The sequence below is a fragment of the Bos javanicus genome, chromosome 7 (genome assembly GCF_032452875.1).
Source record: "Bos javanicus breed banteng chromosome 7, ARS-OSU_banteng_1.0, whole genome shotgun sequence".
NCBI lineage: Eukaryota > Metazoa > Chordata > Mammalia > Artiodactyla > Bovidae > Bos > Bos javanicus.
In genome coordinates, this window is record NC_083874.1 from 18,859,531 (window position 1) to 18,886,146 (window position 26,616).

At 53.1% G+C, this 26,616-nt stretch overlaps 1 protein-coding gene across 2 annotated transcripts in view; it reads right to left on the minus strand.

The window, feature by feature from the left end:
- The window catches only part of KDM4B (lysine demethylase 4B), a 121,159-nt gene extending 95,385 nt beyond the window's left edge, over positions 1-25,774 (minus strand). For both annotated transcript variants that reach the window (XM_061422567.1, XM_061422566.1), the window contains exon 1: positions 25,662-25,774. The gene's annotated coding sequence lies outside the window, so the exon portion shown is untranslated. The remainder of the gene's footprint in view (positions 1-25,661) is intronic.
- Between the last annotated feature and the right edge of the window lie 842 nt (positions 25,775-26,616).

Sequence of the window (26,616 nt, forward strand, 5' to 3'; positions counted from 1 at the left end):
AGGGTGCAAACACTCCTAAAAGATGGGGCCCCCAACGACAAAAGTGAGGACAGGATGAACAGCTAGCATCCTGGACTGTAACCCACAGGATACTATAAACACATGCCCATCCTTAGGTATGAAATTCAAAATGCAATGCAAAGGGGAAGGAGGGACAGCTGTCTTCTACAGAAGAATTCTAGTTCACAGGAATTTCCCTGGTGGTCCAGTGGCTAAGCCTCCAGGCTCCCAATGCAGGTGGGCTGGGTGTGCTCCCTGGTCAGTGAACTAGATCCCACACGCCGCAACTAAAGATCCTGCATGCCACAAGGACGACCGAAAATCTCAAGGGCTGCAACTAAGACCTGGCACAGCCAAGTCAATAAATATCAAAGGGAAAAAAAAGTGTTCTAGTTCATAAATGCGGAAGGAATGCAGGCAACATAAACGCAATGCACCGTGAGGTCCACACAGTGACCACTGCTGCCAGGAAAATCCACGGTGGACACTGAAATCGACATGCAAATATTTGATAAGAAACAGGTGCGCTGTCTGGAGGTCCCAGCGGGAAAACCTGAAACTTGGCATCAGAGAATCCTGGCCAGGGCCACCTTATCCGAGGGGTGAAGGCTGACCCCACAGGCAAGGAGACAATCAGCACATCACCCCAGGGCAGCCTCCAACAAACGCACAACTTTTGTGTAACCGTGAGAAACCAAGCCAAGGTAAAGGATGCTACAAAACCCAAGTGTCAAGGTCATGACACACAAGCAGACTGAGAAACAGCCTTGGCTCTGAGGAGTCTGAGGAGGCTGACACCTTCACTGTGCGGTCCCGGCTGGGGTCCTGAGCAGAAATGGGGCTGAGAGGGTCAAGCACTGGGATCCTAATCAAATCTGAAGTTATTATTATCACTTCTTCCGGTCATCCTTCTGCAGTTATGTCAGATGTTAACATCCGGGGAGGGTGGCTGAAAGGAACACAGGGAACTCTCTTTACTGTCTTTGTAACATTTCAATGCCTCTCAAATTATTTCAAAATAAAGTATCAAAAGCACACCCACAAAAAAACTTTAGAAACACAACCACCTCTATCTCCTTCCTCTGAAGCTCACTGCACAGCAGGACTTAGTTGGAAGAGGAGAGCCTGGATGTCAAAAGATCCAAACCTCTAAGAAAAGGAGAAGCCAGCTGACAGCAGCCTGCAATCCAGTTTCAGGGCTGATTAAAGACCCAACCTGCTGAACATGAGTTCCCAGTGCTTCCTGTTTGACAGACCTGAAAAGCTTGTGTTTTCATCAGCCTTCATGTCCTGGGAAAAGAGACTCTCGTGTACAGACATCTCACCAGATCCTCTGTGTCCTTATGGACAACAAAATGCCCCTGCGGAAGTGGTGATGGCTCAGAGAGGAGGTGGGTCCCCCGGGTTGTCTGGATCCCCACTAGGGAGGCTCTCATCTCATCACCTGGAGGCATAAGAACTGTATTGTTTCTCTTTAACGTCCACCCCGAGACTAGATATAAAATAGTTTGGGGGACTTCCCTGGTGGTCCATTGAGCTAAGACTCCACATTCTCAAAGCAAGGGGCTGGGGTTCAATCCCTGGTCAGGGAACTGGATTCCACATGTTGCAACTAAAGATCCTACGTGCCACAACACAGATCAAAGATCCCGCCTGCTGCAACTAAGACCCTGGGCAGCCAAATGAATTAATGATAAAATAAAATAACCCGGGGTGACAAAGGCACAGTGATTAAGACAATGTGGTCCCGGCCTCAGGATGGACACAGAACTCAGTGGACAAGAGTGGACAGTCCAAAAATAAACACGTCCAGTTAGCTGGTTTTCAATGAGGTTGACAAGAGTGGCCAAGGGGTGAAGAGCAGTCTTCTCCACGATGGTGCTGGGAAGACTGGATGTCCACGTGCCAAAGAATGAAGCTGGACCCCTACCTCACACCACAGACAGAAACTAACTCAAAATTAACTCACGGGTTTAAATGTTAGTGAAAACTCTGAGAAGAAAACACAGGAATTAATCTTTGTGACCTGGGATGAGACAATGGTGTCTAGATATAACAGCAAAAGCACAAGTGACTAAAGAAAAATTAACAAACTGACTCAGTGCTTCAAAGGACATAATCAAGAAGCTGAAGACCACCCACAGGAGAGGTGAAGGGATCTGCAAACCTCAGATCTCAAAAGGAACTTGCATCCAGAATATATAAAGCATTCTTACAGTTCAACAACAAAGACAAATTCTGATTCACAAGTGGCTAAGGGATGCTGAACTGGAAGAAAGACAAGCTGGAATCAAGATTTCCGGGAGAAATATCAATAACCTCAGATAGGCAGATGACACCACCCTTATGGCAGAAAGTGAAGAGGAACTCAAAAGCCTCTTGATGAAAGTGAAAGTGGAGAGTGAAAAAGTTGGCTTAAAGCTCAACATTCAGAAAATGAAGATCATGGCATCCGGTTCTATCACTTCATGGGAAATAGATGGGGAAACAGTGGAAACAGTGTCAGACTTTATTTTTCTGGGCTCCAAAATCACTACAGATGGTGACTGCAGCCATGAAATTAAAAGCCGCTTACTCCTTGGAAGGAAAGTTATGACCAACCTAGATAGCATATTCAAAAGCAAAGACATTACTTTGCCAACAAAGGTTCGTCTAGTCAAGGCTATGGTTTTTCCTGTGGTCATGTATGGATGTGAGAGTTGGACTGTGAAGAAGGCTGAGTGCCGAAGAATTGATGCTTTTGAACTGTGGTGTTGGAGAAGACTCTTGAGAGTCCCTTGGACTGCAAGGAGATCCAATCAGTCCATTCTGAAGGAGATCAGCCCTGGGATTTCTTTGGAAGGAATGATGCTAAAGCTGAAACTCCAGTACTTTGGCCACCTCATGTGAAGAGTTGACTCATTGGAAAAGACCCTGATGCTGGGATGGATTGGGGGCAGGAGGAGAAGGGGATGACAGAGGATGAGATGGCTGGATGGCATCACTGACTCGATGGACTTGAGTCTCAGTGAACTCCGGGAGTTGGTGATGGATAGGGAGGCCTGGCATGCTGTGATTCATGGGGTTGCAAAGAGTCAGACACGACTGAGCAACTGATCTGATCTGATCTGAAAGGACTTAAATGGACACTTCCTGGAAGGAGATCTACAAGCATCCAACAAGGACCTGAGAAGATGCTAAATGCTGCAGCAATGGAGCCAAGGACAAAAAGAAGCTATACCCCAGAGGCGGCCTCTGGAGCCCACTCCTGGGTGGCAGAGCTTCACACACAGTTTCACAATCACACTTCCCAGGGTACATCCTTCTCTACTCTCTATAGAGACCACAGCGGGGCTCTGGAGACCAGCACAGATCCCCAGAGGCCTGGTCCCAACCCATCACATGACTGGGAGCAAGTTCCTAATCCCTGTGCTTCAGATTCCTCACCTCTCAAGTGGGGCACCACGGCCTGCTCGTGGTGTTGACCATAGACAGGCGCATCTGAGAACCCTGGCGCAAGGTACACCCTTGTAAACGGCAGCTGTCCTGGGCCATGTCACCTAGGAGCCTCAGCAGGACCAGGAAGGAAGATCCGATGACAGGCCCCCAGGACCTCTCCCAAGGGCAGTCTGGCAGCATCTCTTTTTTGAAAAAAATCCCCCCACCCCCTTCCAGCAGGCTGCCCTCAGGCCTTTATGACCTGGACACACGGCCTCCCTGTCCACCCTGGCTCCTCTGCAGGACCGGCCCCTGCAGGGCTGGGAGCACAAGGGCCTGGTGACTGGGGTGTTAAGAAACAGACTTCTGAGCGAACACCAGGCCCGGATTTCATGGGCCCTAAACACAGGGAAGCAACCCACCAAGTCCTGAGGGGCGCACAGTATGCGTGCTGCATGCCGCAAAAGGGGGTGCGTGCACACAGCTTTCTAGAGGGTGACCCCCTCCGGGGACTGGGGGTGGAGGTCACAGGTCAGGTGGCGGGGGAGGCAGGGTGGCATCTCAAAGCACTGGGGAAGGATGGAATTTAAACAGTGGGGCTGGGACGGGGGTCCACCACTGGGAGGAAGGTCAAGTCAGGTCCACAAGGAACTCCCGAGGAATGAGGACCCACACAAGCACTGACAGGGAACACGGAGGAAAAGGCTTTCCAACGGCAGCTCAAAACCCAGAGGCAGCAGAAGGAAAGATTCAGGCGCCTCCCTGGCAGTGCAATGGTTAAGCCCGCACTTCCAATGCAGGGGGCGCGAGTTCGATCCCTGGCTAGGGGCCTAAGACCCCACATGCTGCTCAGTGCAGCCACAAGAAAAAACAAAAGACTCGTAACTTTGACTATCTCAAAAAAAAAAAAATTAAACCACCATTAAGAAGTCAAAATGCACCCAGGAAACTGAGATTACATATTTGTAATACATGCTACAAAGGGCTCCCTAAGACATATTATTACTAAGTTTACAAAATTAGCGGGGAAAGGGCACAAATCCAGCTGAAAAGTGGGTGAAAAGCATCAACAGACTATTCACAGAAAAGATATCAAACTGGCTTTTCACATATTAGGTGATGCTCAACCTCACTCCTCATTTTTGGAAATTCCAATTGAAACTACACAGAGACCCTGGTACTGACGGCTCAGGACAGCAGGTCTGTTCTAAAGAGAACAGAGCCCCCTGCTGGTAAGGCTGAGGGCCCAGCCCCTCTTGGTGCTGCCGGAGGAACAAACCCATCAGCCCTCCTGGGAGGGACCCTGGCGGATGCTAACACCTGAGCTGATCTTCTGACCCAGGAAACCCACTGTGGCACTTTTCATGAATGAGAAAATATACATGGGACTTCCCTGGAGGTCCAATGGTTAGGACTCTGGGCTTCCACTGCTGAGGGAGTGGGTTCAATCCCTGGTCAGAAACCTAAGATCCCTTAAGCCATGCTGCACAGCCAAAAAAAAATGTCTGCTCTTCTAAGACATAAGCTAATGAGATGGTTCCTGAGGAGGGAGGAGGGGACTGACATCTCGCCAGACACCTTTCTGCACAGTTCTGACCTTGAACCATGCTATGTCCCACATATTGAGTGAAAGAGAGAATGAATGAAATCAACAAGAACTGGGATGGACAGGAATCCTACAACGAAATACAAACAGAAGCAAACCAAACCGAATTTCAAGTAAACAACTCAACCACAAGGATGAGGAAAAGGAATAACCAGCCCATGTGGCTTTTAAGCGTGGGTTTGGAGCTACATGCCTTTGAGATCAAGATAAAACAAATACTGACTTATTCCAGAGGCTTCTTTTACTGTGGGTGATGCAGGGTTCTCAGCGACAGAGCCAGGGGTTACAGAACAGGAAAGGGGAGGTTGGCACACAGTCCGCACGGACGGCTGGAACTGCAGGTGTCGACGTGAGTTCAGGGGCACTAGTGTGTGTGCCGAAGCAGAAATGGCTGTGGCGTCTGTATGGTATACATACACAGATACACTATGCACGTGTATATTTATTTACACATGTATTTCCCAGGCGAGAGGGCCCAGAAGCAGAGACACCCCTTTGGCAGTGAGCACTCTAAACACCCAGGTCTTGGTTTCTAAATGCACCACCCACCAGAAGAACCAGGGCTCCCTGGAGAAGCCAAGCCCAGAGCTGAGGCCCCAAAGCAGGGAAGTACGTGCCCAGAGGCTCTGGGCACCTACCAGAAGGACACAGGAGCCACAAGGTGATGAGACCCCGGGTGGATCTGGGACCACTGGAGTAACCAAAACCAAGCACAGCCACGGGTTACACCCCAGAGTCAGGTGAGGATGCACACGGCCTCGCTGACACCAACGAACAAGTGCGGATAAGAGACAGCTGCTATTCCCGGGAGAAAGCCGACGAACAAGTGCGGAAAGAAGTGGGGAAATGAGACGACCCTCTGCTTTTCAAGAATCAACTACGACTGCAACTTCCCTGGTGGTCCAGTGGCTAAGACTCCGCACTCCCAATGCAGGGGGCTCAGTTTCGATCCCCCGTCAGGGAACCTGATCCCACATACCACAACTAAGACCAACTAAGACCCAGTGCAGCCCAATTAATTAATCAATTTTAAAAAAAAGAATCAATGATGGCTACCCAAACAAACAGTGATTGTTTGGGGAACAACAGAGTGTTTACACGGTCCCCAAGGATCTGCCACAAGAAACTTATGAATTATAAATGATAAAATTGTGACTTCAGGGTGGGGAAATCTGGCAGACACACCCTTACCCTAGTGAGCCAGGCTGACGTCAACGGAAGCGGGCTCCAGACACCAGGGGCTCCATACCACTTCCAGGACAGTCCTGACAGATGTGTGGGAACCGCCAGACACACCCACACCGAGCACCGCCCCATAGGACAACAGGCCTGAACCCTCCCAACGCCCAAGCCATGAGCTTAAAGGGCAGACTTGGAAACTGACCCAGATGAACAGAAACGAAAGCAACGTGATGGATGAAATGCAGTGAGTGAACCTGGACTCTCCTCTGGGAATTCACTTTCTGATTTTGATAATGTGATTAAGAGCATCCCTTGTTCAGAAGAGATCAACAATGAAATGTTTGGAGGTAAAGAGGCATGTATCTGGAACAGTTCAGGAAAAAATGTGCACAGAGAGAGACCAAAAAAAAAAAAAAGGAATAATAGCCAACAAATTAAAAGGCAAACTCGTAGAGAACTAGAGAACAGGGTGAAAGGCGTCTGGGAATTCTTTGTGCCATTCTTGTGACTTTTCTGGAAAACTGAAATCACATCCCCAAATAATTTTATTTAAGAAAAAGAAAGAGAGAGAGAAAGAAAGCACTTGGCTTGGAAAGATAAAAATAAAAGGAAGCACGTGGGCGAAAGGCCAGCGAGCCCCAGAGGCTGCCAGCACCTGCTTTCAGAACGTCGTGGACAAGAACACGGCCTACCGGCCCACCTACATCTTCACTGGGCTCGGGGGGTCACAGAGGCAGCCTGGGTGCAGGCCACCTGTCCCCCTGGCCCAGAGCCCGGGCAAGGGACAGGCGCCACACAGAGAGAGGGGTGGATGCCAGCACCCTGGGAGGGGGCGCCCCAGCAAGCCTGCCTGGCCAGAAGGCCACACCTGGCAGACGCTCAAAACACCAGCCCATTCTCTATTTGTGTGTGTAGGTCTTAGACGCTCCATGACTAACCACTTAAAACAGTAATCATTAAGAGAATCATCTTCCTATTTCTCTGCAAATGTGCCTCTAATCTTGTGGGCATCTGTGTAGGCACGGGGTGAGGCCAGAGGATGAACATGTACACACGTTCCGTGCCCAGAGAGGCCCCTGCCCATCATCCACGGCCCCGGGCAGGGACCCTGGATGGGCTCCCTGACCTCCTGAACATCGCTGTCCTTCTAGAGTTTGCCTGGGGCTTCCCTCGGAGCTGGTGTGAGGGTCAGGGATGACCAGGACAGATGAAAAGGCCAAAGATGGAGACCCGGGTCACCAGGTGCAGGCCAGCTCTAAGCACTGGGCACATCCAAGCAGCCCCCAAGATCCTCCGAAGCAGGTACTGATGTCACTGCCCACTTCACTGATGAGCAAGCTGAGGCACGGGGCAGCTGGCATCACATAGCCAGCACCAGGGGAGCCAGCTCGAGATCCCAGCCCCAACAGGGAGCCTCACCAGCCTGCACAGACCAGCCCAGCCAGGAGCCACATGGAAAAATAGGCAGCTCAGGCCCCACCTGGTGCCTCCAGACTGGATCCTTCTAAAACTGGAAAAATGGAGGAGAAAAAAAGTGGACCAATGTTGTGGTAATCTTAAGGAATGGAGGACCTCTCTGGGCTGGTCACAAGACCAGGCGCTTTAAAGGAAAGGACAAATTTGGCAATAAACTTTAAAATATTCTATGTAACAACACATCAAAAATAAAGTTGGACAAGAAATGAGAAACTGACAAAAAGTGTATAACACAAGAGACGCTAACAGCCCTAATATAGAAAGGGTTGTCAGAGAACACTGGTTCTCAGCCAGAGGCGACTGTCCCCCAGGGGACACTGGTGGCATCCGGAGACGTCTGTGGCTGTCACAGCAGGGGATGGGAAGAGGCCCCTGGTGTGGCGGAGGTGGGGGTCGGGGCGCTACTCAGACCCCCAGGCCCAGGGCAGCCCCACAGAAGGGTCCGGCTTAGACATATCCACAGGCTGAGGCTGAACATCCTGTTACCAGTCAAAAAACAAATACCCCAATTTAATACGTGGGGGATGGCTATGAACTGACAACTCTAAAACAGCTTGACTAGGAAGTGACAGATTCTAATCTGTCATTTTGTCAGGAGGGACAAAAGCTGGGGCTGCAAAAGCTGGGGCTGTCACCAGGATGATGAGAGCCCCCAGCTGTTGCAGAAGTGTCCATGCGGACCAGCTTTCTGGGGACAACAGAGAAACACTGTTCAAAACAGAAAAGGAGCCTGAGCAACAACGCTCATGGAAGTCTACCTCAAGGAGACAGCAGCCAAGGTGTTCACTAGAATGTTAGAGAGAAAAAACAGAAATAATTTCAGTGCAAGTTAAGAGAAGCAGTGGGACTTCCCTGGTGGTCCAGTGGCTAAGACTCTGCGCTTCCTGTGCAGGCGGCGCAGGCTCAATCCCTGGTTGGAGAGCTAAGATCACACATACCTCGAGATGCAACCAAAAAAAAATTATAAAAAAAAACAAAAGAGAAGCAGCAGTAAGAAAATCATACCCACTCACACAAAACGCAGGAACGTGGAGTTGATGAACTAGAAAGACATCTACCGGACACAGAGTGATGGCCAGACAGTAGACACCAAGAACGGGTCTCTCTGGGGGGCAGGACCTGGGGAAACGTGTAATTCACACAGGTTTCTGTCTCTACTGACAACACTTATGTGTCGCTTCTAAAAAAACAAAGACAATTCAGAGCCACCTGGAGGGCTGTACCTGGGACCCACAGTCCCGTCCCTCCAGCAGCTCCCTGGCTGGTCCATCTGGGTGGACAGGAGCTGACCTCAGGATAAAGAAGCACGGTATCTGGGAATAAACCATCACCAAAATGATCATGGTCCCCAACCTAATTCAGATTCAAAACACCAAACCACACTAGAACCCTCATCTATGACTGGTAGGACTGGACTGGCGTGCAGCTGCTTAAGAAGACAATTTGGCAGTTTCTTAAAGCCTCAAACACAGTTTCCATCTGACCTGGCAATTCCACTCCTAGGCGTCTACCCGAGAGAAATCAAACCTGTGTCCACACAAAAACTTGCACATGAATGTATGATACGTCACAGGCATTATTCACAATAGCCAAATGAAGTGGAAACAGCCCAGATGTTCATCAATGCGTGAGCAGATAAGCAAAATGTGGTCTGTTTGTACAGTGGAACGTTACACAGCCAGGAAAGCAGAGAAGCACTGACACTCACAGCTACACAGAGTGTCTGAGAACATGAGGCTTGAGAGAGAGAAGCCAGACACCAAAGGCCGCACAGCATGGGATTCTCTCTATATAGAGCACCCACACAGGCAAGCCCACAGACAGGTAGATCTGTGGGGGGCTCTGTGATGACACGGATGGGAAACGTCCAGAAGAGGCCGATCCACAGAGATATAGAGTGGGTTCATGCTTGCCAAGGAAGAGCGGGGAATGGAGAGGGACTGTTTAACAGGTACAGAGTTTCCTTCTGGAGTGATGAAAACGTTTTAGAATTCGAGGGTGGTGACTGTCACACATCCCTGTATGTATATGCAAATATATATATGTATATATAATATAGCACATTATATATACTAATAATCACTGAGCTGTACACTTTAAAAGGGTGGATTGTGTGGATGTAAATAATACTTAATAATCTGCAATTAAACAAAATACCAAGGGACTTCCCTGATGATCCAATGGTTAAGAATCTACTTTGCAGTGCAGAGGACATGGGTTTGATCCCTGGTCACAGAACTAAGATGCCACGTGCAGCTGGGCAACTAAGCCTATGAGATGCGACAACAGAGCCTACACAACACAGCCAGGAGCTGGAGCACCGCAACAAGGATCCCGAGGGGGCATCTAAGACTCATTTAAATAAATATTTTTTTTAATAAATAAAAATTAAATTTTAAAAACACCAAGCCAGAAGAAAAAAAAAAGAAGCATGAGAGCTCCCCAACATTCTGATCAAAACTCTGATGCTATTATGAAGCTTTAACTGAATGTATCCAAAACTTCGTGGCTGCCCATGATGTCAGTGACCAGAGGCGCCCACTCTATCTGCTCCTGGTTCTCTGCCCAGAGCCACCCTGGCCGCCACCCGCCAAGCTGCCCACCTGGACTCTCACAGAAAGAGCCACAGTGAACAACCAAGTCAGAGCCCCACCAGCTCGCTGGCCTGCCACAAATTTATCTCGAGGCTGACCTGGGACTCCTTTGCACCGGGCTCTCCTTAAGCCCCAAGACCCAGCTCCACGTGGGTGTGGCACACTGACCCAGATGTGGGATCCCAAGGCAGAATCAGGGCCACAGACCAGTCAGCTTCTATGGGCAGCTTGCCCTGGAGCAACGACTGAGCCTACATACGATGGAGCCTGCGCCATAACTAGAGAGTCCGTGCGCTGCAACGGGAGATCCCACGTGACACAACGTAGCTCCTGCATGCTGCAACTAAGACCCGACGCAACCCAAATACATAAATATTTTTTTAAAAATACTTGGAGGTGAATGAAAACAAGGACACAGCAAACCAGAACTTATACAGCGCAGCTAAAAGCAGAACTGGGAGGGAAATTTATAGCTGTCTATTTGAAGCAAAGACGAAAGCTCTCAAATCAATAATCTAAACTTCTGCCTTAAGGCATTGGAAAGAGAAGAGCAAACGGTACCTCAAGCAAGCAGAAGGAAGGAAATAACAAAGATCAGAGCAGAAATTAACAAAACAGAAATAGAAAACTGAGAAAATGAACTAAACCGAAAGTTGGTTCTTTGAAAAGATCAACAAAACTGACAAACGTTTAGGTAGAAAGATGAGGAGAAAGAGGAGAGAAGACTCAAACTGCTAAGATCAGGAATGTCAGACAGGACGTCACCACGACCACCTACCTTACAGAAGTAAAAAAGATGGCAAAATAATACTGGAGGGGCTTCCCAGGCAGTCCAGTGGTTAAAGATCCACCTTCCAATGCAGCAGAAGTGGATTTGATCCCTGGTGGGCAATGAAGCAATTGCCTGACCAGGGCAGGTAAGACCCAACACAGCCAAGTAAACAAACAATAAATATTTTTAAAATAACAATACTCCATAATTAGAGTGCTACTGCTAACTGCTAAGTCACGTCAGTCGTATCCAACTCTGTGCGACCCCATAGACGGCAGCCCACCAGGCTCCCCTGTCCCTGGATTCTCCAGGCAAGAACACTGGAGTGGGTTGCCATTTCCTTCTCCAATGCAAGAAAGTGAAAAGTGAAAGTGAAGTTGCTCAGTCGTGTCTGACTCTTAGCGACTCCATGGACTGCAGCCCACCAGGCTCCTCCATCCATGGGATTTTCCAGGCAAGAGTACTGGAGTGGGTCGCCAGTGCCTTCTCCAAATTAGAGTGCTACCGAACAATAAAAAAGGAATGGAATGTGGATACACAAAACAACTCAGATGGATCTTATGTGAAAAAAACCAATCCCAAAAGGTTATCTACCATTCCCTAAATCTCTCACAATGATGAGGTTACAGACGTGGAGAACAGACCCGTGGTTGCTGAGGGCTGAGGGTGGGAACTGGGGGGGAGATGCTTTAAGGAAGGAGCAAGAGGGAGCCGGTCTGTGTTGATAAGACAGGTCTGTAGCTTTTTTTTTTTTTTTTTGACAGCTCTGTATTTTGATTGTGATGATGGTTACACAAATCTGCTCGGGTGGTGGTATCACACAGAAACACACAAAAATGAGTTCAAGCTAAAGCGAGTGGAATCTGAGTCAGGTCTGTAGTGTTCTGTACCGGTGCCAGTTCCCGGGTTTGGACAGTGGATTCTGGTCATGCAAAATGTCACCACCAGGGGAAAAGTACATGAGACCCACCCTGTTCTATGTTTTGCAAGTTCTTGGAAGTCTACAACGATTTTTTTTCTTTTTTGATGCAGACCCTTTTTAAAGTCTTTATTGAATTTGTTACAATATTGCTTCTGTTTATGGTTTGGTTTTTTGGTCAGGAGACGCATGCGATCTTAGCTCCCCAACCACGGATTGAACCCACACCTCCTGCATTAGAAGGCAAAGTTTTAACCACTGGACTGCCAGGGAAGTCCCCATAATTTTTTAAAAACAAAATGTCTGGGGACTCCCCTAGTGGTCCAGTGGTTAGGATTCTGAGCTTCCACTGCAGGGGACATGGTTTCCATCCCTAGTCGGGGAACTAAGATCCCACAACCTGCATGGCCCAGTCTAAATAAATTTTAAAAGTTAAAAAAAAAAATACAGGGGATAATCCATCATGGATAGGAGGGCAGATTGCCACACAGGTTGATGGTCTGGGGTTGGGTGATGAGTACTCGGGTTATCTGATTCTGTGCACCTTTCTGTGTTTTCAAATTCCTAGTAATAAAAAGTCGTAAAAAATAAAACAAAGGGAACCATAACAATGTTGACCCCTTCCTCATTCGGATTCACGAATCTCCTTCAGAGATGTCCCACCATCAGGACTGCTGCCATCTCATCTGATGTCTTCCCCAAAACACCTACCAGAGTATTTTCACAACACAGATCATAATGAGACACGGGACCGCCATGAAGCACTGCTGGGAAGAACGACAGTGTTAAAAACAGCATTTGAGACGGCGGGAGGAAGTGCCCCGGGTTCTGCAAAGGTTTCTCCATTTCAAAATCCCTGCTTCCAGGTGGAAATGATCTGCTCAACAGCAAGGTCTCAATTCTCCCCAGATGAGAAGATTTAAAAGGGAGAACAACAAAGGGACAGCGGCTGACTCAACCAACAGGACGAGCGAATGCGGCCCAGGAGCCAGCGCTGCCCTGAGCCAGGCACGCAGACCACAGCTCGACCTCCCAGGGGAGCAGAGCGTGACACCCCACACGCACTCACTCACTCCCACCCACAGCAACCTCCCCGGCACTTCCACCTCAGGACCTCTGCACAAGTTTTGTGCGTCAGTGAGGAGCTTCCTGCCCCTTCAAGTCATTCAATCTCTACCCAGTGTTACCTGGGAGGGGCCTTCCCTGTGCACCATGAAGGAAGCACCACCCACAGCTTTAGTGATTAGACCTCTCCCTGGTCCCCATCACACACAGGGCCACTGCCCCCTGCCGGCTCCTGGGCTCCTGGCCTGCAGGACTGATGCAGAGCCAGCCAGCTGACAGCAGAGCCCAGGCCACAGGGGCTGTTGGCACCTGCTGTCTCCTCCACCACAGACCCCAGGAGGTGAAGCTGCAACCAGGGGTGAAAACCAACACTTACTAATGCACACACCCCGTTTACAGCTCGCTATCAGCTAACAAGGAGGGCATGTGAGGACACCGGGACCCCAAGTTGGTGGCAGGAGCTCAGGTCACTTTCTGAGCTAGGGCTCTAGACTCCAAACCAAGCACTGCCTAGGGATAAGGCCCAAGAGACCCCTGCAGAAGCTGGTCCCCCTCCCAAAGTCCCCTGGCCCTCCTGAGAGCCTGGACAGCTAGGGGTCTCTGTACACAGGGGCGCTACAGGACCCCAGCAGAGCCCCACTTTCCAGGGAAGACTATTTACCAAGTCCCATCACTCGGGCCATCACTGCCCCCACTACTGCCAAGCTCATCTGAGAGCCACAAAGGGGTGAGCGCCCCAGGGCACCACAGCAGCATTTAGGGGACACTAGCAAGGGCTCTTTATCCCAGGGGAGGGCTGTGGGGCTGTGCCCAGGGAGAAAACCTTGGATGCAGATCTACAGGGGCAGACAGACCAGAGTTCTGGTAGGTTCCAGAGAGGGCCACTCTTGGGCCACTCTCTCCACTCAGGCCCATCTCCATGGCCCCGATCCAAGTTCACGGGAGCCCAGTGAGGCTCAGACGAAACCACGGGTCTGGGGGACATTCTCAGCTAGCACTACAGGCAGAAGGGGAGCATGGGTTCAGGCTCTCTCCCCTGTGTGGCGAGTTGGGGGCAGGCCCATCACTCAGCAACGCCCACTCCCTGCCCCTTGACTGATCCGGAGCACAGTGGGGTCAGGACCCCAGCCTGTGTGACAAGACCCCTGCCTGTTAGTCCCAGGGCGACATCACAGGTCCCCCACGGGGGTCCCTGCCTCCCCAACCACTGCCTGAGCCTCTCGGGGTCACAAGAATGTCCTGTCACCCCCCAAGACAACCACTGGATCCCGGCAGCACATAGAGACCCTCGATGCCACACCACCCCCTGGACGCACATCAGGGACTCAGCAGGGACCAAAGGCAGCCTTCACTGACTTGGTTTTGCCTCACTGTAACTGCTGATGCCTACATGCGGAAGATAATTATTTTTACAATGACTATCTCTCTTGCAGGCTTATTAGAAAAAGAGTCACTCTGGCTTGGTCAGTCCAAAGTTCTCAGGCCTTCTCTTGGCTAAAGACTATCCTAACCAACACGGGGAAACCTGAGGCCTCAGGAGCAGGTGCTGGAACCCGAAGCAACAGCTCCAAGTCCCCATCTCGGCGGCCACACCAAGGACGCCTAACCCAGTCCTCCTCACCCGGAGCCCATGGGCAAACTCCACCGTCCTGCCCAGGGGGACACAACTCACCCAGAAACCCCATCCTCAGCCAGGTGGCCCACAGCAAACCCCAAGTCACCAGATGAGGACCCTGGATGAGGCATGCAGGACAGGCCAAGGGGCTCTGAGCTCTGGACTGGCTGCCTCCAGTCCAGCCACCCCAAGGACCACCACCCTAGCTTCCCGGTCCAGAACACGCCAGCCAAACCCTCTCACCCACCCCTTTAACATAAAGAAGCTCCAGGAAGAGAAGAAACCAACTTATTTTCAAGGTGCCTTTGAGTAATCTCCGTTGTTCCTGAACTTTCTTCCCTGCATGAATACAGAACAGCAGTGTGAAAACACGGCTATTCCAGGATGGAAAGTGATTTTAGAAACTCCTCTTGCAACGCCTTGAGTCACAGTCAGGGAAAGGCAGAGGCCCAGAGGAAAATTGCCACTGTCATCTCTGAAGGCTCTCCCTGGGCTGGAGAGACAGTGGCATCAGGGCCGGTCACTATCCGTGGGGGTCGCCCTGGGCCCCAGGGGGTGCTGAGCAGTCTTCCTGGCCTTCACCCGCTTGATGCCAGAAGCCCCTACTAGTCGTGACAAGCCCAGATGTTCCCAGACATCACCCAGTGTCCTCTGGGGGCAGGACTGCCCCCGGGGCGGGAACTACTTCACTGAAGGATTTCCATGGATTAAGTCAGTTAAATCTCATCCACCCTTCAAGCAGAGCTCTCCACTGTCACCCCCACTTCGGCGATAAGGGCACACACCCAGCAGAAGTGGGATCCAAGCCCAGGCAAGCCGGGCACGCAGGTACCAGCCTCCAGAGGCCGATCCCAGTGGCCATCCTACCTTGAGACCTCAGGCCACTTAAGACTGCCTGGAGCTCTGGGATGTGACTGCCGAACTCTGCTTGTACACAGGTCTCAGCTTTCCCACGGCCAAAGCAGCACCCCAAGTCCCTACAGTTCTCTTCACAGAACCACCCTGAGCCCCAAGTTGAAAGCCCCCAGGAGAGCCAGCACCCATGCCACACATGCAGTGCCTTGCGCTCTGACCTGGGCGGGACAAGGTTAAAGAGGAGAGGCTGCGTACAAGGGTCCATGGGAAGGATCAAGGCCCAGGCCAGGCCACCCCGCCCATGGGGACTGGCCCTCCAGCCGACATCCTAGGGGCCAAGCTGCTGCGCTCACCCCTTGCTGCTTTCTCCTGGGTCTCTCTGGTCTCCCCAGCTAGAAGCTAACAGATCCAGAACTTCTGATGGACTGAGAAGGCAGGTGGGAATGGGGTGGGGGATGGGCACCCCCATATATAGCATCCCCACCACCCCAGCGCTCAGCTCGCCCAGGGCCAACGCGAGATGTGAAATGTACACAGGATGTTGAAGACAGCACCACAAGAAAAGGAGAGGAAAACAGCTCGTTAACAATTTTTATAATGATCACACGTTGGAATGGTAACATTCTGGGGTATACTATGCTATGCTATGCTAAGTCGCTTCAGTCGTGTCCGACTCTGTGCGACCCCATAGACGGCAGCCCACCAGGCTCCGTGGTCCCTGGGATTCTCCAGGCAAGAATACTGGAGTGGGTTGCCATTTCCTTCTCCGGTGCATGAAAAGAGAAAAGTGAAAGTGAAGTCGCTCAGTCGTGTCTGACTCTTAGCAACTCCATGGACTGCAGCCTATCAGGCTCCTCCGTCCATGGGATTTTCCAGGTAAGAGTACTGGAGTGGGGTGCCATTGCCTTCTCCACTGGGGTATACTAGGTTCAATAAAATATATTCAAATTAATTTCTCCTGCTTCCTTTCACCTTCGAGAAAACTTTAAAGGACACACGGGGCTCGCTCTGCATATTTACTGGGCAGCGATGCCTCAGAAAAGCCACTGTTTACACTTTCACCTGTTCCTCTTCCGAGGGTTCTGTAGTTTCAGTTCTCACGTTCAAGCCTGTTTCGGTGCCTGGCAGGGGGCACCGTACAGTCTGCTGTTCCCCCCAGTGACATTCCGTCAGCATCCATGCATGTCTCCCACGGGGTCCTCCCGGTGCCACGGACAGCTAGCTCCCTGGCACTCAGGACCCCCCAGGTCTCCGATATCCTCTGCTGGGGGCTGGGGGGGACAGCAAGTGTCTCATACGCATGTCACATCCCTGTGACCGCTGAGAGGACTGACGCTAGCTGGCTGGCTGCACTGTGTGAGGCTATGAAACCACACCCCGTCCGGCCCCTTGCGGTCCCTGGAGAGGCCAGCTGCATTTCCGAATCGCCCAGCATGGTGACAGCGCTTTCCCTGGAGGCAAGGGAGCCTGGGCAGGACTCTGCTCGGAGGCTAGTGGACTTCACGGGGCTCTGTGGGGGCGGTGGGGATATTTACAACCCAGGGGACTGCCTTCTAAGACCCAACCCACAAACCCTTCATGGCCAGGGCGAGCAGACCAGGAAAGGGAAGTGGCCCAGGAAGCAGCTTGTGTGCAAACCCACTGGCCATACAGGCACGAGATGTAGGGCGGGGAGCGGGGCACAGAATCCTGAAAAGGATCATATCGGGGGTCAGGGGGGTGGGAGGGCACAGCACTGGGTGAGCATTCTGAATGCCCAGCCCTGAAATTCTGGAACTCTGAGATGGTTCAGAGAAGAAGGGGCAGGAAAAAGTAGAAACTACCAGCTCCCCACACCAGGTAGTGAACACGCAACATGTCCACCCACACATGGGAGCATCACCATGCCAGAGAGAGGACAGAAGCCCTGAGACTTGCTCCCACGTTAACAGATCCTGAGAACATGATGCTCAGAGAGAGAAGCAGACACAGAAGGACACACAGGGTGTGAGTCCACTGACAGGAAATGTGCAGAGCAGGCCGATCCACAGACACAGAGAGTGGGTTCCTGGTTGCCAAGGAGGAGAGGAACATGGGGAGTGACTATCTAACAAGTGTGGGATTTTCTTTTCAGGTGAGGAAAATGTTCTGGAATTGGATAAAGGTGACCGTTTACAATTCTGTAAATGTTCTAAAAACCACTGAATTGTCCCCTTTAAAAGGATGAATTTCATGGATGAATATCACAATTAAAAACATATTTTTAAAAAGGCAGGGCAGGCGCATTTGCAGAGTGGCTGTCCTAGAAAACTCGAGGTCTGGTCAGTACACCGGAGCCAGTCACCAGGCAGCCGTCCGTGGCTCCCTCTGTGGCCCCACATGACTCAAACAACTCTGGTCTGGCTTCACTGACTATAGACTCTATGCTCCCTGAGGGCAGAGCTGCTGCCCCCTCCCCTAACCCTTGGAGCCTGGCACGGGGAGTCCCCAGAGACGCCTAAGGGGCTGGAGGGCTCCCTTCTTCCCTGGTCTCCTCCAGCAGGTCTCCCGGGCAGAGCCCCGAGTGCCCGCTCCAAGTCCTCTTCCTGGAGCCACTTCGCCCATAACAACAAGGCTCAGCCCAGGTGGCAACTCTTCTGCCGCCCGCTGGCCGCCACCCTAGCAGCATATGCCACCCCGGCCCTGTGCTCCGTTTGTGTCTGTCTCAGCCACTCTGCATCCCCAGTCCCTGCTGTCCCCGATGCTGCCAAGAGCCTGGCTCCAGGCTCCCACTGCGGGCCCTGACCCCCATGGGCAGGAGAAAGATGCAGTTCACCTGGCCATGAGCACGCGGGCTGGACCTCTGGCTGGGTGACAGCAAATATGTGAATGGACCCAGGCTCAGCGCACACCTGATGGCTGCGGGTCTGCTGTAAAGTCAGGTCTGTCAGATCCAGAAACTAAGCTGCCGACCACCAGGCTGAGACCACGTGAAAGGGCTGCTGCGGGGTCCGATTTTGTGTCTTCACCTCAAGGTTGAAGAACTGCCTGGCTGGATATTTGTAGAGGCCACTAGGGCCCCGCTCCCCACCCTGGTCAGCCTAGACCTGCCTGCACCTGCCCCCCCAAAGCTTGTCCACCAGCCTTCTGACTGCCCTTCCTTCCATGGGGCCTGGTCTGGGGGTCTAGACGTGCAGAGGAGCCCGTTTCTCCAGAACAATGCTGCCCCTTGGTCTCCAGCTCAGCTTGGGCTCAGGCCACCAGTGAAGCAGCCAGGAGGCCAAGAGACCAGACGCCTTCCTTCCCAGGAGGATGTCCTTCCTTCCCAGGAGGGTGACCTTCCTTCCCAGGAGGGTGTCAGAGCTCGCTTTCCTTACTGCTCCCTCCTCTTCTTTGGGGAAAGGAGCTGGAGCAGAGCAGGGAATCAGGAGTTTCAGCTCCAGGGTCTTTGCTCACACGCAAGCTGGAGACCAGCAAGGCTCTCTCCTGACTCGTGACCGAGATAATCAGATCCATGCAGGGTAGGGAGCCGGCTGGCGGAGGCCGACTTTTCTGCTGGAGGGGGTTGTAAAGGACAGATGGGTGAAGAGCAGGGGTCTGAAGATGCTAGGAGCAGGTCGCAGTCCAGCTGCCCAGCCAGGGTCTTCCAGACACCCTGGGGGCAGCTCCTAGGCTGCTGCCTCACCAGACAGGTTGCCCAGACAGGCCAAGGTCCTGAGCTCTGGCTGCGCATGCAGCCCCCCTCCAGCCCACTCAAGAGCCCACTGGCTGCTTCGGCCTGGCTCCTGCTCAAAGGAGGCCCCCCGGATCCCTGCTTTCCTTCTGCACAAAGCACCATTCCAGGTCCCCTGCCAGCTCATCCTCTGCAAATCACTTCTCTCAATGTTCTCTCCCCTGAGACCAGGGCCAGCAGCCACAAAACCGTGAAAGTGGGCCCACCTCCACAGCTACCTGCCCAGGAGCAGCCCTCGCTTGGGCCCAATGGCAAACACAGAAAGGAAGTGGGTCTGGGGGCAAACCCTGCCTGCCTACCCCCAGATCGCCTCTTCACAGATTGCCCTCCAGGCTTGTCTGAGACCTGGAGCACCAATCAATAGTGCTGGCAGCTGGGGCCAAACACATTACCTCTGGCTCCGTGCTACAACAGAGACCCATTAAGGGTGCAGCAACCCTCAGAGCCCTGCTTTCTGATTCTTACTCTTTGTCCACTAAACAAACACACACAAGGCCCAGAGGGATCTTGCTTGACCACTGCAAGAACCACGGGCCGCCCTCGAGGCAAAGACAGCAAGGCAAACTTTTCATCAAAGCCCTTGGGGCCACGGGAGCCACAGGAAAAGAAGAGAGAGGTGGGAAGTAAGAAGGAAGAGGGAGATGGCGGAGGGGCATAGAAAGACATAGACCAGCAAAAAAATTAAAAAAGCAACTTTGGGAAGCCAAGAAGTTCTGAGCAACACTCTCCAGGTTGTTTATTTCAATCAGCTGGAGAAGCCATGACCGTAAATTAACGGTATGCTTCCTTGACAAGTCAGAACACTCCTGGGACAGACCCAGATCTAAGCCGCTAATGATCTGCCCGGCTTGGAAATCACTCGTCAGCCTGCCTCCACTCCCGAAAGTCGTGGAGGGGGAGCAAAGCCACGGGCACTCAACCGATTCAATTCTTCTCCACAGCCATCCCTCGTCTACTCACCCCCCTCGTCTACTCACCCCACAAAGCTCAATTCTCACACCCACAAGCGTCCCCAGGCAGGCAGGCAGCTGGGTGGCTGCAGCCTAGGACCACGCTGTCCTTTCTGAAGGGGCATGATGTTGGTAAAGAGGGTGGGTCACATGTGTGTGCTAAGTCACTTCAGTTGTGTCTGACTCTTTACAACCTTGTGGTCTGTAGCCCAGCAGGCTCCTCTGTCCCTGGGATTCTCCAGGCAAAAATACTGGAGTGGGTTGCCATGATCTCCTCCAGGGGATTTTCCCAACCCAGGGATCAAAGCCACATCTCCTGCATCTCCTGCACTGCAGTCAGATTCTTTACCACTGAGCCATCCAGGAAGGCCAGAGGAGGGTGGGTCTGATGTTTACAAAACAAAATGATTGGGAAAAGAACATCTTTCTTTTAAACCGACAGCTTAGGCCGAGTACACTCCTTCCCAATCTTCTGCTGCGGGGCTGCAAAAGAAAGGGGACACTCTGGAGAGGTCGGCAAGGCCAACCATGAAATATTGTTTGCCTTTGTTTACATCCAGTTTTGTTTGTTTTTTTTTTTTTTTTTGGTTGTGGCTTGCAGCATGCGGGATCTTAGTTCCCTGACCAGGGATCATAACTGCACCCCCTGCAGTGGAAGCTCGGAGCCCTAACCACTGGACCACCAGGGAAGTCCCTACATCTACACTTCTCAATTTTGAGATCATTTTGGTGGATGGGGCCAGAACATTTTCTTATATTCCCTGCTCTTTAAATTTCCTCAAAACAACCCAAGACCCATTTTTAACATATAGAGTACAACTATACTTTGTTGTAGGAAAGATGGAAATTTATTCATCCAACAAATGAATGCTTACTGAACACCCACTGTGGGTAGGAACTGTCCAAGATGCTGGGGGTACACACGGCAACCAAGACAGATGTCGTCCCCACAGTGGGGACCTCGCATCCTACTGTAGGCGTGCCCAACCTATGGCCCACAGGTCAAACCCAGCCCACCTCCTGTTTCTGTACAAGCCCCAAATGGTTTTAATGGCTTTTAATGGTTGGGTGGGTGGCAGGATCAACAGAAGAAAGATAGTTCATCATATGTGAAATGTATGTGAAATTCACATTTCCATGACCACAAATAAAGTTTTATTGGAACAAAGCCGCAATCACTGGCTTCTGTACTTTGTATTATAAGGGCAGACAGGAGTGGTCAGAATGGAGACTGTCCCACCTGCAAGGCTGAAAATCATTACTCTCTAACCCTTTACAGGAAAACCGTAGGCCCTACTGGATGAGACAGACAATAAATATGTAAACAGACTGATGTGCATCTCTGGTAGTGCTGAATACAAAGAAGGAAAGGCAGCACGGAGAGAAAAGTAGACAAAAGGGTGAACTTGGGCAGCAGGGTCAGGGATGGCCTCTCTGGGTCCTGAATGACCAGGAGCCAGCTGGGTAGAGACCTGAGGGAACAGCATCCTGGCAGAGGGAACAGCAAGTGTAAAGGCCCTGAGGCAGTAAGAGAAGGGAGTTAAGGTGGTTTCAACTGAAAGGAGCAGGCATGGGGGCTGGGTGGGAAGTGGAGCACCCCTCAAAGGGTCTGCAACTTTTTCCTAGGACAACAAGAAGCCCTTGGAGGGTCCTGAGCAAAGAAAGATGGTTTTTCAAGTTTCTAAAAGCCCTTCAAGGGAGCCGGAGTAGGAATTGACAGACTAGTTGGGACGCCTTGTCCAGCCCACGAGACACTCCCTGAACACATCAAAGCCCGGAATAAACTCAAAACCAATCCCACCAACCACACGGTCGATTCCCGGATTCCCTCGGGCCTTGAGGCGGCACAGAGCTTTGTGAGTAAGTTTGGTAGTCCAGTGAATTGTGCAGAAAGCACCTGCAGCTGGCACAGTAACAGTCCCGGAACCGTGGGCACCACCCTCAGGAAGAGAGATGACAGCAGTGACTCACCTCAGAGCCGACCTGAAGAAAACGGCCAAAGCCAACAGACAGGTAGGGGTCACGCAGCTCTAAACCTGCTGCCTCCTACACACTTCCAGATCCCATGAGTGGGTGGAAGCCTGGGTGGGGGCCGTGTGGGGGTCAGGAGATCCCCACTTCACACCTGGCCAGCCCCCTGCTGGGTGCATCTGCAGGTGAGCTCCTCTCCTCCAGGGGGCAAGGTGGCAGAGTGTGGGCTGGACACACTTTGCAAATAGGAGCGCCTCCCTTTTGGAAGCGTCTTTCTTTTTGGAAGAAACAAAGGGACTCAGAACTTGAGGTTGATCAGGGTCAAGGTAAAATATTTTATATATATCAAGCTGTTGTGAGGTTAAAGATTAAGTGAGAGGGGATCGCTTGGGGGGCCAACTGTGCCCCCTAGAAGGCACTGGCCCACGTCTGGGGACATCTGTGGTTGTCACAACTGGGAGGGAGTACTCCTGGTATCACCAGGATGGGGGCCAGGGATGCTGCTCAATACCCCAGTGTCCAGGACAGCACCCCTCCCACAAGAGAACCCAGCCCTGAACGTGGGCAGGGCAGGTCAGGGAGGGATGTAAGGGCAGTAAGAAACCAGCGCTGGATTCAGAGCACAGAGCACCCTGGTGCCTGTGAAGCCCTTCCCTGACTCTTATCCCCTTTGATCCCTGGTATGGGCTCTTATTATACCCATTTTACAGATAAGGAAAGCCAGGCCCAGAGTCATGAAGGGACCTGCCCCAGAGAAGGGCGCTGAACCCAGTTCTTTTAGACTCTGGGCAATGGAGATCAGGGCAGGAATCCAGGAACACCAAAGAGAACACAGTCAGAAGGGAATCCAGGGTCAAGCCCTCCGCTGGGTCAGAGCTCTGGTGCTAAGGCCCCGCTGAGCCTGGGAGCAGGTCTCTGGAGCACAGCCAGGAGCCCCTGGGGGGGAGATACAAGGGTGGGGGGCCTCACAGCCCTGCAGTCTGCCCATAGTCTGTTGTCCACCCCACCCACCAGCCCTGACCAGGAGGTTTGGGAACGTTGGGTGACCACCCCCTCAGCTTTACTCTTGAGCAAGTGACCTGTGCAAGGTCTCACAACTCTGAACCTGCCACCCCACACACACTTGCAGATCCCCAGAAGAGTCACCCAGAAATGGTCGTTCGACCATATTTTAGCCCTCACCCCTCTCAGCCTGTCATGCCCACTCCCTGAGCCGGCGAGGGGGGGGGGGCGGTGGTGGGCAGTATGCCCACACCTCAGTATATTCACCCGCCAGACCCAGCATCCCCTGAAGTTAGGGACCCAAGCAACCTGCCCCAGAGCTCAAAACACAACGTGCCCAGGCCAGGTGAGTGTCAGATGGAACCAAGGGACAGATGGGTTCCCTGGAGCTGAGGTTCTGATGGGCCAGGAAGAGGCGGGGCACAGGAGGGCAGGGGCAAAAAAATGCATAGGAGGTGGGGAAATTCGAGGTCAAGTACAGCAGAGAGGCCAGCCTGGAAGAGAGGGGCATGGAGGGCCCCCAACATCACCCCAAGGGACTAGGGACTAGTCTCGCCAGGAGACAGAAAAGTACAACAAAGGGAGGGCGGGGTCCGGAATGACCGATTAGCCCGTACCTTTAAGCTCTTAACACCTCCTTAGCAGCCCACTCCCCAGAGAGGCAAGAATTAGAAAAGGTGAGAAAACCAATTGTTAGTAAGACCTGTATACCTATCATCTCAGTAGCTACACGCACACTCGCTCGCACACACACGCACACACATGCACACACGCACACGCAGCGCGTGACACAGTATCTGCTTGAATCGCTGCAAAACCTGGGAGCATTTCTCTAACTGCACCTCCGCTCCCCTCGGAGTGACCTCCCCTCAGTGACCTCCCCCCGGGGCGGGGCAGTCTGACCGTGGAGGTGCCCACTGCACCAGAGAGGAGCGCCAACGTTTGCCAAGCGTCCAATCAGAAACACGGAAAGAGGGCCGGCGAGTTTCAGAACCCCTCCCCTCAGATCATCGCAAGTTGACTCCAGATTCTTACACTCCATCCTTTCGGGGTTCCAAAGAGCAAACTGCGGGAGGAAAAGAGGCTGCCCGCTGCTTCTGCAAAGGTGGCGAGGAAAGGCTGACCCAGGAGTTGACAAACCCTCCCGATGCCTCATAAGGAAACTATTATTTCAGAATTAGGGGAGCCATCAGCTCTTGCAAGGCAGCGAGCAAAGCCCAGAGGACTCTTGTAATGAGCCCCTCTTAGGGCTTTCCTCCAGCCTGGGGACATTTGCAGAAATGGCTGCGGAGGGCTGGGGAGAGTAACCTCCGACTCTAAGACAGTGCTGGCACCCAGTGGGACCCGAAGGAGCTTCTGAATCGATGCCGCGGACAGAAATACATGGAAAAGGACACACACCACGTATTTACAGGATCGTTCGGCTCCACTTAACAGAACCTTCTCACTAGTTTCATAACTGGGGAAACAGTTCCCAGGTGCACCTGAATTATTAAAACAAGAGATCCTCCAGGACCAAACAGATGGGACACGCCAGGGAGCAGTCCACGTCTCCCCCGCCCCCGGGGGAAAAAAAATCCTTGGTAGACCTTCCACCTTGGCCCCCGTGGACCTGCACACCATTCTGCCTGGTGTCATCGCGCCCACTGGGTGGAGACCCAGGCCCTGGAAGATCTGGGGCAGGTCCCTTTGGGCAGGAATCCGTCCCCCAGCTCCCAAGCGGCTGCAAAGGGCAGCCCAGGGGGTCCCCGTGGGAGCGACTTCAGGATTTACCTCTACAGAGAAGGGGGGCTTTGAGATGGCGACCGGGCAGAGATGGGTAGGCCCTGGGGGAACGCGTCTGGAAACAGTTCTGTGCATAGCAAGTGGATACATTTTTTTAAACGAGAAATCCAGACTGCATGCTTATTTTAGGGGAGGCTCAGGGAAATGGGGTGCGAGTTTGGAAGCCGCGATGGCACCGCGGATTGACTCGGGCAGTATGGTGAGATGCAATGATGGACATTTCGGGGGACACCACTGGGAAGCGCCCCGTTTACCCCGCCGATTCCCAAAGGGCCGGAAATGCAGGCGGGTTGATCCCAGGGCCTGGGATCTCTGTCTCTTTATTATTTTTTTTTTAATTATTAGGATTCTTGTGAATAATGGAAGAGGAGGGCCCCGCCAAGCAGGGCCAGCCGGGCCGGGCCACCCACGCTGTCATCTTTTGTGCGGGGCCGGCAGGGACGCCCCGGCCCAGCCCCCGCACGCCTCCGACCCGGGGAGGGCGCCCCCGCCTCCCGCCCCTGGCCCCGCCATTGTCCAGCCGCACCGCCCCCGCCCGAAGCCGGGCGGGCGCCCAGGGCCGGGCGGTTAACGCCCCCAACCGCCTCGCGGGCCCGGACAAAGCGCAGCGGCCGCGGCCCGAGCAGGCCGCGCCCGAGGCCTGGGCCTCGAGTCCCGGGCGCCCGCCCGCCCGCCCGCCCGCAGCCCCGGGCGCGGCGCGGGGGCGGCAGTGGCGGCGGGGCCCGCGCTCGGACGCGGCGGCCGCCTCCCCGCGGGCTCACCTGAGGCGGCGCGCGCGGCCCGGTCCGGAGCAGCGGCGCGCGCTCCCCCGCCCTCGGCGTCGCACCCCCAGGCCCCACTCGGGCCGGGCCCCGCTCGGTCGCTGGCGGCCGAGCCCTCCGCGAGCGCCCCGGGCGGGGCTTATAAGGCCGCGCGCCAGCTCCGCCCCGGCTACCATTGGCCCCCGAGCCCACGCCCGCGCGCCTATTGGCTGTCGCTGACAGCTCCGCCCCTCCCCTCCACCGGGCCCATCAACACTTCACGGCCCGCCCCCCGCGCGCCTCGATTGGGCGGGCGCAGCCACCGGCCTCGCCTCGCCATTGGCCGGCCGCTGGGGACACGCCGGCGCCTACCCACGTGCCCGGTGACCGGCTCGGTTCTCATTGCAGGCTGCGCACGCCAGCTAAGAGGCTGCGACCAACCCGACGGCTCTAGGCCTCGGATTGACAAGGGCGCCTCGGGGACCGCCCAACGACCGCAAGGGGGCAAGAGAATATTGGCTTACGGGATCAGCCCCAGGCGCGGACTGGCAGGAGCGGGTGCCAATCACGGCCCGAATCCCGCCCCGGTTATCAGGCTGCAGCTGAGTACGTGAGACTCAGCACAGCATCAGCACCGCGCCTGAAGGCTTCGGAGAAGGGGTTCGAGACCCAGAGCCGGAAACTGGGCTCAACGTTTTCCAATTCGCACAGTCAGGAGGTAGCAAAGATAACTTGCACTGAGAACTGGAGAAGTAAAACTCAAACAGCAAGCGCCTCTGCCTCCATTTCTCCTTTCTCCCCCACCACTCAAAAATTCCAATCTGTCACAATCTACAAAACTTTGCAAAGGCTTTCGGATAAAGCTAGGTGACCTTCTGCGAGATCCCTAAAACGTAAGAGAGGCGAGGAGTTTGGTGCGTCCTGACTTAAGTTCAAAGCTCAGCTGGGCCCACAAGCCTCACGATGGTCGGCCCCC